Raw genomic sequence first — 10,074 nt, 5'->3', positions numbered from 1 at the left:
GCTCCATGCTCAGTATGGAGCCCAATGTGGGCCTTGATCCCATGACCCTGGGATCATGACATGAGATGAAATCAAGAGTTGGACGCTCAACTGACTGAGCCACCCCAGGCACCCTATCCTTTTTTCTTTTGAATGATCGTCTCCCTTGCATAAATTCTCAGGAGCAGGAGCACAGAACCCAAGGAAATGTCTTTTCATTTGTATTTCCACAGCTTCTTTTCGACGTATTGATCCAGCCGTGTGTGGGAATGAACTGTTTTGCCACAACTATATAAGCTCTGCTCGCAAAGGTGGGGATTCAGCACCCATCAAAGTAAAGGGATTTGAATTGATGCTGCTTTGACACATCCATTTTGGTCCAGCCATTAGGAGGTGCTAATGGTTGCTCTTCTATTGTTGTTCTTTGTAAAAAGAAAACATTTAAAACACACCACACTATTTAAAGAAAAATACTACAAACACCTGTGTTCACTACCAAGATTTGACAAATACTGATATTTTGCCACATTTGCTTCTGTTACGGCTACTGATTACCAAATGTTAGTGACATCTCTGATTCTTGAGCCTTCTTTCATGACCCTTGCTATACATCTCTTTTCTTGCTGTTGACCATTATTTCATTTCTGACACCTCTAACCTCCTTCTATCCTCCATATGCAGTTCTTTCTTCAAAAGTTAAGTGTCTGCTATGTCAGAAGCAGGAGTTACGGACAGAGGATTGGGGACTGAGTGGGAATGGATGAGGAGCTTGGGAATTTTTTAAAGCTGAAAGGTTAATATTTTGTTTTTGAGGCCATGCCTCAATGTTCCCAAGTGGAATAGTCTGTGTCAAAGCAGCCACATCTGAATGTCATGTGCCTGATCACAGAGCTGGTTCATGGCAGGCCTTGCAGTCTCCAGTCTTGGCTTTCTTTCTAGTGCATGATACTTCCTTCATAGTCGTATGCATTTCCCCTTTTCTGCTAAACCACAGGTTCAGACTGTAATCAAGTTTGGGCCCCTTTCCAAGAAATAGCCCTGCCCATTCTCTACCTTGCAATCATTTTACCTCTTCTCCACCCCCCTCCATCCCCACCTTGAGTTCTGGGTGCACCATCCATCTCCTACTGCGAAATACGAGGCATCTGAGAAATGTACCATGAAGGATACAGTTTAGGTGCTGCAGACGCAGGACAGCATGTCATAGTGGCTAAATATGAAGAGTTAGCCACTGACAGACTCAGGCTGGTGTATTAGTGTCCTAGGGCTAGGACTAGGGCTGCTGTCACAGATTGCCACAAAGTGGGTGACTTAAAACAACAGAAATTTATCTTTATTCATTTATTAAACATTATTTATTTGCTTATTTATTTTTGAGAGAGAGCACAACTGAGCAAGGGGCAGAGACAGAGGGACAGAGAGAGAATCCCATGCAGTTTCTGCACCGTCAGCGCAGACCCTGAAACCGGGCTCAAGCTCACCTGAAGTGGGGCTTGAACTCACAAAAGTGGTGAGATCATGACCTGAACCGAAAGTCAAATGCTTAACCGACTGAACCACCCACCAAAACAACAGAAATTTCATCTCTCGCAGGTCTGGAGGCTAAAAGTTCAAAATTGGCAGGGCCATGTTTCCCCTGAAGACTCCAGGGAAGACTGTTTCCTCGCCTCTTCTGAGTGCCTGGTGGTTGCCAGCAATCCCTGGCTTTGGCAACATGACTCTAATCTCTGCCTCCGTGTTTACATGGCCTTCTCTGTTTTCCTACTGTATCTTTGTTTCCAAATTTCCTTCTTCATCTTATTTTTAATGTTCATTTATTTTTTGAGTGGGTGAGAAAGAGAGAGAGACTGCACACGCATGGGAGAGAGGCACAGAGGGAGGGTGACAGAGAATCCAAAACAGGTTCTGCACTGACAGCAGAGAGCTGATGCAGGGCTTGAACTCACAAACTCTGAGATCATGACCTGAGCTGAAGTCAGACGCTTAATTGAACCACTCAGGCACCCCCAAATTTCCTTCTTCCTATAATGACACTAATCATTGGATTTAGGCCCACTCTAACCTAGTATGACCTTATCTTAACTCGAATGCATCTGTGAAGACATTATTTTCAAATAAAGTCACATTCCAAAGTTCCAATGGACATGGATTTTGGGAAGACATCATTCAACTTAGTACAGTTGGATTCTAAATTTGTCAATTATCAGCTATCTGACCTGAGAACAATTAATAAGCATTCATTAACTAACTAACATCCCCATAACTATCATAGGGATGCAGAGGGAGGGAAGAGGAAACCATTTTTGACCGAGGTATATTTAAATTGGACAAGAGGACTTTAATAGATGGCACTTTAACTGCTATTTAATGATTTATTCCAAAACTTTCTGCCAGATACCAGGTGCCAGGTTGAGCAATGAATTCTATTCCAAGTGATTGTGAATTACACATTTCCTCTAAATAGTTGGAGGAAAAAAGTGGCCAGTTCTGAGCCAGACACTTCTGGGTTTTAATGGCGAGACGATCTGTAGTGGAATTCAGACAGTTTAGCTCAGGAACTTTGTGAACTTTCCAAGCAGTCTGTCCCAGAAGTGGCTCCCAGTTTAGGAAAGAAAGACCAGGAGGGTGCAGGTAAGCATGGGCCTAAACAAATACTAGGAGGACATTCATAAGTACACCCTGAGACTAGGACATTGTTGGGGTTGATGAGGGAACCTGAAGGAAGGGATTAGTCCCTCTGCCTTGTGCTGAGGGGATTTGTTTGGGGAGGAAAAACAGGAATTTGGTATTAGAGGCTTACATGTTTATGGGACAAAGTACCTTAAATAGAGTTGAGGAGAGGCAATATCCTATGTACCAGCAGAGAGATCTTGAGGGAGAGGTTAGAACTCCCAGGCATACAAATACCTAGGAAGAAATATTTGCTATCGATTTATTTCGCACCCACTCTGAACCAAGCACGTTACATCTGCTGTTGCAATTTAATACCTGTTAACAATTTTTTCAGGTAGGCTTTATTACCCTCACTTTACAGAGGAGAAATCTGAGGCTTAGAAAATATTACTTGCCCAAGGCACTCCTCTACCAAGTAGCAGAATCAGGATGCCAACTCAACATGTCTGATCACAAGGCCAGTGCTCTTAACTGCTAGCTGCAGACTGAGCTAACTGCTTTAGGATGCAGTGATTCAGAGGAGCTAGGATACTAGAACACTCCCTGGGGCAAGGCCAAAGATATAATGCATTTAGGTCTGTTCTCTGTGCCTGAGGCAGGAAAAAGAAAAGCTAAGAAATTTATGGTGGGATTGTCCAACTCCCTACATGTGAAAGAGAGCATCCCGAGATTGTCAGGAAAAGAGTCCTCCAGCTTTTGATAGATCTTGAACTGCTACCTTACAAGAACATCCTGCCAAGGTGAGGAGGCTAAGGAATGGGTCCACTGCTCAAGGCCTAGGGATGTAAGTGATGGAGCATGACTCCAGAAGGTGGCATCAACACTATTGAGCAGAAGCTCAGGATTCTAGTAAGAAGACTTCTTAGTCTACAGTGAGTTTCTACAAATGGACCCTCCTCTGGTGAATGAAGAGATGATAACAAAACAGCTTCACATGAGTTCAGAGGTTCGTGGTTCTGTCAGATGGCACCTTGGGGTATATGTAAGGAATCTTGTAAATGAGAATGCCTGATCCTGCTGAAGATCCATGAGACATGAAGATCCATGGGTAACATTGAAGGGGCTTAAATACAAGTCGCAGAAGGAGAAAGAAGGTGGTACTTGCAAACTCCAGGTGGGGCTCCATTGCAGGCATAATTTGGGAAGGGTTAGTGAAGGCATAGCATATGAGTGCCCAGAGTGGAATGATGCCCAGGGCTTCCCAGAGCATCATTTGAAAAACAGGGATCCAGATCCAAACTGAACTTCCCTGGAGTGGACTGAGTTGAGAAATACTAAGTTTTCTTTCTGGGAAGGTATTCAAGCATACATACCCCAGATAACTTTTTCTATGAGGGAATTCACAAACTGGAAGGCAAGGTGGTTTGCCTAAGTGATTTTGACAGTGCTATCAACTCTAAGCCTCTGGGAGACGATGTTCCTACTGCCAGAGCCACTTGAACCTTGAGAATCTTTGCTAAACAGAGGTAGGGGGCTGGCCTGCAGGATAGGAAGTTATTTTTTTCTTTATCTTTCCCCTAATTTTTATGTTATTTTATTTTTTTAATGTTTATTTTTGAGAGAGAGAGAACAAGTGGGGGAGAGGGCAGAGAGAGAGGGAGACAGAGGATCTGAAGCAGGCTTTATGCTTTCAGTATGGAACCCAATGCGGAGCTCAAGGTCATGAACTATGAGATCATGACCTGAGCTGAAGTTAGTCGCTTAACCAACTAAGCCACCCTCCCCTAATTTTGAAAATCCAGTTCCAGTGGGGTTTTTCCTTAGAAAGGACTGTCTGTGATAGCACACCATATCAGATCTACTATTTTTATTGATTAGTATTTATTGTTATTCAGCTAAGGTGTAGCTTCAATAAGGCCAACATTTTATCTACTTTTTCAATGCTGCTTCTATAACAGTGCCTGGTAGATAGTAGGTGTTATTAAATGAACATGTCTCCCCAAAACTCATGTGTTGAAATCCTAGCCCTCAATGTGAGTGCTAGGAGGTGGGGTCTGTGGGTGGTGATTAGGTCATGAGGGTGGAGCCCCCAAGAATGGGATTAGTGCCTTTGTAAAAGAGACCCCACAGAGATCTCCCTTGCTCTTTCTGCCAAGTAAAGATGTAGTGAGAAGTCAGCAGTCTGCTCTCGCCAGAACTGGACGTGTTGGCAGCCTGATCTCGGTCACACACCTTGTAGAACTGTGAGAAATAAATTTCTGTTGTTTATAAGCCACCCAGTCAGTAGTAATTTGTTATAGCGGCCTGAGTGGACTAAGACAGGAGGTGTTCAATAAATACATGTGGAATGACTGACTAACAGCTCTTCAATCATATAAACTTCAGTTATGCAAGATGATTATGTTCTAGAGATCTGCTCTACAACCCTGTGCCTATAGTTAACAATACTGTATCATACACCTAAAATTTTGTTAGGAGGGTCGATGCCATGTTAAGTGTTCTTACCACCACAGAATAAATGAAAGCAAAATAAAATAATCATTCTTCTCCACGTCGGCAAACTTTTTCCATTATCCCCATCCAGTCCTGCAAAGTTCCCCTCAGCAGCCATTCTCATTTCGATGGCACACCAAGACACGGCTAAAGGAGAATTCCGTGTTCTGGAACTTCCTGACCTTAGCTCTAACCTACTTGCCTCAACCCATCCTTTGTCTGTCCTCCATTCTGACCTCCATCTTGTGGTCTCTGACTCACACCTCACTGTCTGATTTTCAGCCTTACTTCACTTGGCCTTGAGTCATCCCTTTACCACTTACTGTTCAAGTTCAGGCAAGTTTCCTAACTGCTATAGGCCCAAAGTTTCTCATCCACCCAGTAGAAAAGTTTAAATATGTAAAGAGAGGAGGAATAGAGGTGGAATGTTGGGAAATACTAACATATAAAGGATAAGAAAGAGCAACATCTTATCTCATAGATTGAATGCATGTAAAAGTGCTTAGTTTCTTTTTTTTAAGCTCTATTTATTTATTTTGAGAGAGAGAAAGAGAGAATCCCAAACAGGCTCCACACTGTCAGTGCAGAGCCCAATGTGGGGTTCGAACCCACGGATCATGAGATCATGACCTGAGCCGCTATCAAGAGACTGACACTAGACCAACTGAGCCACCCAGGCGCCCCAAGTGCTTAGTTTCTGTATACCAAATGGGCAGTAAATATTAGCAATGATCACTTTTGTTATTGAGACATACTGTCATTATTAAGTCATCCTTCAGATCTGATGCTTGTCAGCATCTTCTTGATGATGACCTTGATTCCCCTCAGCCACAATATGGTTTCTCCCCCAACTATGCTGCCTTGAGGAAACTCAGCCCACAGGCTGCCTTTCTAGGTGCTGGTTCTCTCTCGGCAGCACCCATACCCTCTGGACCCACCTTCAGAGCAGATGCAAAACTTGATCCTGTGTTTCTGATTGGGCATTGCACACCTACTCAGCTCTCAGTCACGTCAAGCTGTTGGATGTGAGGAGTAACCTGCAGCTTCTCAGCGAATGGGCAATGAACCAGCTTCACATGCTTTAAACTGCTTGGTGCTAACTCTCAAAACCCCCAAACAACCACTTGTGATTATCTGGGTTGCTGTCAAGATTAGCTTAGCTCTGTCAACCATCCACAGTTTCTCAGAATTATTGCTGTTCTGAGATAATTCCTACAGCAGTGAAAAGTGTGTCGACCCTTTCTAAATGGAAAGAGCATTTCACTCTTGCTTTGGGAGAAAGAATTACTCCATTGTGCTTTTCGCAAGTACGATTCTATTGACCAATAAACCTGTGTCCCTCAGTGTATATTTTACCAAAGGATCTTTGGCAAGCATATTATCAATTTTGGGAGGCCTGATTCAGGAGAAAGGCAGTGACAGGATTTGTATTTTAGGGAACGATCCCTCAGGAAGCACTATGGGGGCCAGGATAGAGATGAGTAAGACTAGAGCTTGGGAGGAAAGCAGCTTGAAGGTTGAGGCCCCAAACTCACGAAGTGGTACCAGGGGTGGGAGAGAGGGTGTGGATTTGAGGGAATCAGCGGAACCGCCAGGTCCAGATGTAAGCAATACCCCAGCTCTGTTGTCCATAAGAAATTCAGTTACACTTGGCATCTCGTGATGCTTAGGAATTTACTAACTGGGGATACTTTAGGTGAAAATCACGCATTGCCCCACAGCTTTCTGTCATCTTCCAGCCTCTGACTCATATTCTCCAGCCTCCAAAGCCTACGACCTCTCCTTGCTTGTTCAGAAAGGGTATTTTGGTGTCCAACTTCTAAAAACTATCAGTAACGGAGGCTTATGGTTCATTGATGTCTCCCCATACTACAGTGTGAGCTCCAGAAGGGCATAGGTCTTCGTCTTACTTTCTGATATATCTAAGGTGCTTATTACAGTGCTTGGTTTATAGTAAGTGATAATAAATGTCTGTCGAAATGGAATAAACAAAGAAAATGTTGTTCAATATGTTGAATGCTGCAGAAAAAATTCAAGTAGAATGAGAATCCCTGGTTAGGTATTGGAACAGGAGCTCATTTGTGACCTTAGAGAGAGTAATGGAATAGAGTGTATTGTGGAAGCCACAAAAATGTTACCATTGTCATTTTAAATTCATTTTTTGGAAAAGATAGTGAAAGCACATGGTTTTAGGACGTAAGGATATAAAGCTGCAAGTTTAGACTAGTCTTCTGTAAGATATTTTGGTCATTTCTCATGTCTGGCTCACCAAAGTTAAAATGTATTGGCCTGTATTTGGTGAAGATGATGGCTTCAGAAAAAAATATGCCTGGAAATATGCCCAGCTAGTTCCATTCTGCCTAAGAGAATCGGAGATGGAGTACAAATAAGCAGGAAGGAATTTTCTGTTTTCATTAGGTAAATACAAAACAATAGGTTTTGTTAATATATGTGGACATTTTGGGGTCAGGTTTCTTCTAGGGATACTTCAGTGCTTGCTGACATAAAATTGCTCTCTCATCTTTGCTCCATACCCTGATAGGGCTGTTTTATGTGTCTAGTATTATTTGACATCATAAGTCATGCTCCGACTCCTAGAAGAATGCACCTCTTCTAGAAGGAAGCACCTCTTCTAGCAGAATTTATAACCAGTGCTGGAGTCTGTCTGCATCTCAACCTGTTTTTCTTCGTTACTTTCAGAGGCATGGATGGAGGATTCTCTGAAGTCATCCTGATTGAGCCAGCAAATTGAGACTTAACTAACAAGGCACTCAGGTGTCCAGACTTTACCACCCATGCCTATAAAAATGTAAATTTCCTTTTAAATATAAAATTGTGGTAGCTGGGACACCCTTCCCTTGGTTTGGTGGCTAGAAACTGTCTTCTGGCCTCTCTGAGAGTCCCCAGCACCATCTTGTGTGAAAGCAAATGAGTCCCTTGTATTCTTCCATGCCAGCCTCCTTGTCACTTGGCTACATTGCTGCTGGTGACCTGCGTGAAATTGCCCCTCTGTTGGGCATAGCTATCCCCATGGGTACTGACACTGCTACCACCACTTTGGCCTCAGGGGAGGGGACACTGTTCTGTCTTTTGCTCTTCAGGCTCAGGAACAGCAGACCCTTCCCCCCAGGTTGTCACAGCACAGAACACACCTTGCTATAACTTTTAGCAAGCATTTATTGCATGTAAAAATAACAGAAGGAGGGGCACCTGGGTGGCTCCGTCGGTTAAACGTCCGACCTCGCCGCAGGTCATGATCTCGTGGTTCATGGATTCACGCCCCGCATCAGGCTCTGTGCTGAGAGTTCGGAGCCTGGATCCTGCTTTGGATTCTGTGTCTCGGCCTCTCTGCCCCTCCCCCGCTCGGCTCTATCTCCCCCCAAAAAATAAACATTAAAAAAATTAAAAAAAAAAAAATAACAGAAGGAAAGTTCAAAATTGAGGACAACTTAATAACTAATATGGAATGTAGCTAACGTTTAGAGCCTGTAGGCTTAGATCCATCACGTCTTAGGTTGTGGTCCCCAGAAGCGGACTCAGAGACACGGATATGAGCGCAAGTGGTTCATTTGGAAGATGAACTCAGGCAGCATTCGTAAGAGACTGGAGAAGTCATTCAGGGAAGGGAAGGGCCAAGGGAAGGAAGTCTCAGTAGGGTGCATCCATAAGAAGATTACCACTGTAGGCAACTGGGGCTCAGTCACATTGGGAACCTTTGGGAGACAGTATAGATCTGGCCTGGCCAATATGAGAATCACTAGCCACGTGTGACTGCTGGGCATTTAAAATGTGCCTAATCAGAACTGAGATGTGCTCTAAAATACACACTGGATTTTTAACCTACCAAAAATGTAAAACATCTCATTGATAATTTTATATTGATTATATATTGACATGATAATATTTTAGATATATGGGTTAAACAAAATACACTATTAAACTAATTTCACCTATATCATTTTCCGTGTTTTAATTTTTTTTTCATGTTTATTTATTTATTTTGAGAGAAAGAGACAGCATGAGCAGGGGAGGGGGAGAGAGTTGAGGAGAGAGGGAGAGGAAGAGAGAGAGACAGAAAAAGAGAGAGAGAGGGAATCCCAAGCAGACTCTGTGCTGTCAGTGCAGAACCCAACTTGGGGCTAGATCCCTTGAACCGTGTGTTCATGATCTGAGCTGAAATCAAGAGTCAGACACTTAGCTGACTGAGCCACCAAGGTGCCTCTCATTTCACTTTTTTTTAATGTGGCTACAAGAAAATGTAAAATGACACATGTGATTTACATTACATTTCTGCTGGACAGTGCTGGTATAGAACATGCCTCAGAATTGTCCTGAGGACTGAAGAAATTGGGTATATTTATCCACTTGCTCCAAACCACCACTGGCCGGACACTCCCCTGGGGGTGTTAATTCCCTGGTACTTCCGGCTGCCACGTGCATGGCAGGGTGTGCTTCCAAGCTTTTAAGTAGGGAGCCGGTAAGGTGCAGTGGGTGCCAAGGCATTTCGGGGGTACACTTTCTCATTTCTACCTCCCATAGCAAAGGCCATCCTAACCAACAAACCCCACCTCCCCAAACAGGAGGTTTTCACCTGTGTTCATCCTCAGAATCTAGGCCTGATACACCCCCGGGAAAAGGAGAAGGTATTTGCTTATTTTTGTCCCCTTCACTCAGCTCTAGGTCAGCTTACCCAAGAAATAATCAAATGACATCCCTTCAGGGGAGAAACATACCTTCACTGCTGGAGGTGAGGCCTGGCATTATGGTCTTCAAAAAGCACAAGGAGATAAAGCCTAATATCAGTACATTCCCCAAGATCTGGCCCCTTAGTCAACTCTGCAGCAGGACAGCCACGGTTCAGCCCCAGTTGTGCTGCCCCAAGCCAAATCCAGCCACTTTCCCTGTTTTCTCCTCAGGGTCAGGTCCACTTATCTGTCCTGTAACCCTGCAGGAAACCATATGAACAAGAACACAAAACTCCATAGTAAC

The sequence above is a fragment of the Panthera onca genome, chromosome C1 (assembly GCF_046562875.1).
Source record: "Panthera onca isolate mPanOnc1 chromosome C1, mPanOnc1 haplotype 2, whole genome shotgun sequence".
NCBI lineage: Eukaryota > Metazoa > Chordata > Mammalia > Carnivora > Felidae > Panthera > Panthera onca.
This window is presented reverse-complemented; position numbering follows the sequence as displayed.